The sequence below is a fragment of the Tursiops truncatus genome, chromosome 3, assembly GCF_011762595.2.
Source record: "Tursiops truncatus isolate mTurTru1 chromosome 3, mTurTru1.mat.Y, whole genome shotgun sequence".
In the NCBI taxonomy this organism is placed as follows: Eukaryota; Metazoa; Chordata; class Mammalia; order Artiodactyla; family Delphinidae; genus Tursiops; species Tursiops truncatus.
The window spans coordinates 102,813,424-102,816,049 of NC_047036.1; the positions used below are offsets into that span (position 1 = coordinate 102,813,424).

The window sequence follows — 2,626 nt, forward strand, 5'->3', positions numbered from 1 at the left end:
CTTTAGTCCAGTATATTACAATACAGTATTGGGTTTTTAAAAATAAATTAAAACAGAAAAAACTTCAATTTAGGCATTCAATCAATGATTTTCTTTATTTTCAATTTTTGTGTAGGGTGGGGAGCACGGAAGAGAGGGGGAAAAAAACCCCAATGTGTAACATTGCAGGAACAGTGTATATTTCATGTATTATAATAGAATTAGCGTATTTCCTGATAAATTCCTCAAAACTGTGACCATGTTAGATTTCCAGTGGAGGTGGGAAATTTATAAAGCAGCAGTGCTTTGGAAATCAAACTTCTTGTTACCTGTACTCCATGTGCGCGTGACTTTGAAATGGTGTTTTTATTAGCAAGTAGATCTATCGGAAGGCATCCCTGCTGCCTCTGCCCCAGCTCACTCCTCTCTTCCCTGTTTCCATTCTCTTCATCTTAGTCTTCACTCCCCACTTTCTTTTTTCACTTTTTTTTTTCTCATTAAACTTTCTTTTAATGGTTTTCAAAATTCTGTGACAGATTTTTGGTCAAGTTGTTTCCATGAAAGAGTACTGGTTTTTTAAAACGAATACCTTACACACAAAAAAATATGGTTCACAAAACATTCTCCTTTCCTCCTGAAGGTTTTACGATGCATTATTATCACTAGTCTTTTACTAATAAACTTAAATGGCCAGTTCAGACCACCCATTCTGAGACTGTTCTACCACGATTAAGAGCAGGCTGGCAGGTATTAGGGATAATATTTATTTAGTCTTCTGAGTCTTCCCGGCAGACTTGGTGACTGAACCAGCTCCAGCCACCTTCTTGTCCACTGCTCTGATGACACCTGTGGCAACCGATTGTGTCTTATCTCACAAACAGCAAAAGGGCCCAGAGGCAGATAGGCAGAGAAGCTAGCAACACAGGTGGGCTTGTCAGGAACCACATCAACTCAGAAGCATCACCATATGGCATGAGTTTGGGCCCAGAACAACAATCAATCTTCTCAGCTCGGCAAATTTGCAAGCAATGTGAGCTGGGTGACAATTCAGCGCAGGTGTGTAGCCGGCCCTGATTTGGCCTGGATACGGTTCGGGATCATCACCCAAGCCATGAAGCCAGCTGCTTCCACTGGTGGGTCATTTTTGCTATTCCACCAGCCATACTGCCCATGATGAACATCTTTGACAGACACGTTCTTGACACTGAAGTTCACACTGTCCCCAGGAAGGGCTTCACTCAAAGCTTCATGGTGCGTTTCAACAGACTTGACTTCAGTTGCCTGGAGCAAAGATGACCACCATGCTAGGGGTGAGAACACCAGTCTCCACTCGGCTGCCAGGGACAGTGTCAATACTACCAATTTAGTAGATGTCCTGGTGGGGCAGAGGCAAGGGCTTCTCAGTTGGACGAGTTGATGGCAGGGTGCAATCCCAAGCCTCAAGCAGCACGGTTCCACTGGCGTTGCCATGTTCACAGGTGACTTTCCATCCCTGGAACAAGGCACGTTAGCACTTGGCTCCAGCGTGCTGTCACCATTCCAACCAGAAATTGGCACAAATGCTACTGTGTCAGGGTTGAGTCAATTTTCTTAATGTAGGTGCTGACTTCCTTTATGATTTCCTTGTATCACTTCCGGCCACAGAGCAGCTCAGTGGGATGCATTTTGTTAACACCAACAATTCATTGTTGCACACCCGGTGTGGAAGCCAGAGGGGCATGCTGACGGTCTGCCCGTTCCTGAAGGTCCCTGCTTCAAATTCACCAACACCAGGAACGACAATCAGGACAGCACAGTCAGCAGATGTGCCTGAAATCAGGTTTTTGATAAAGTCTCTGTGTCTTGGGGCATCAGTGATGGTCACAAAATACTTGCTGGTTTTGAATTTCCATAGGGAGCTATCAATGGTGACACCAAGCTCACCTTCAGCTTACAGTTTATCCAAGACACAGACCGCCCTGAAGGAGCCCTTTCCCATCTCAGCAGACTCCTTCTCAAATTGTTTGATGGTTCTTCTGTTAATCCCACCATGTTTCTAGGTCAGATGGCTAGCAGTGGTAGACTTGCCCGAATCTAGGTGTCCAGTGATGACCATGTTGATAGGAGTCTATTCCTTTCCCATCTTGGCTTAGATTTAGCAGTGGTTTTCATGACATCTGTGTTCTGGCAGCAAACCCAATGCTTCTTCCCTCTTTTTATTTCTTTAATTCCCATTTTTCTCCTTTGGACTTTGCCTTGCCTTCAGTGTGCACACTGGACCTTAGCCCTCGGTGAACTAACACTTAACAGTTTCATGACCCTTAAGCCACATCAAGAAAGTCACAAAAGGCTCCTCAAAGGATCGGGAAGAAATACTGCACCTATAAATACACACAGCCGACTTTCTAGGTCTCCTTCAATCATAACTTCAACCTCAAAAAGCAGTTGAAAAGGCCGTCTGATTGTTTACAACATTTGTTAGAACCCTGGATGCAGTTTGGTTTGGAGGTGTGATTCTGATTTGGAAGTTTCCCAGGTGATTCTTGCCCACACCCAAGTCCCCACTGAGATCCTTCCCCAGATAGCCATTGAAGAACCAGAAATCACAATGAAATGCCATAGTCCATATGAAGCTATTTCCACTGTAGGGAAAAACTGTGCTTCATGG

General features: G+C 44.5%; 1 pseudogene; it reads right to left on the reverse strand.

The window, feature by feature from the left end:
* Positions 1-742: 742 nt before the first annotated feature.
* On the reverse strand, positions 743-2,101 carry LOC101336447 (elongation factor 1-alpha 1 pseudogene; annotated as a pseudogene).
* Positions 2,102-2,626: the final 525 nt, after the last annotated feature.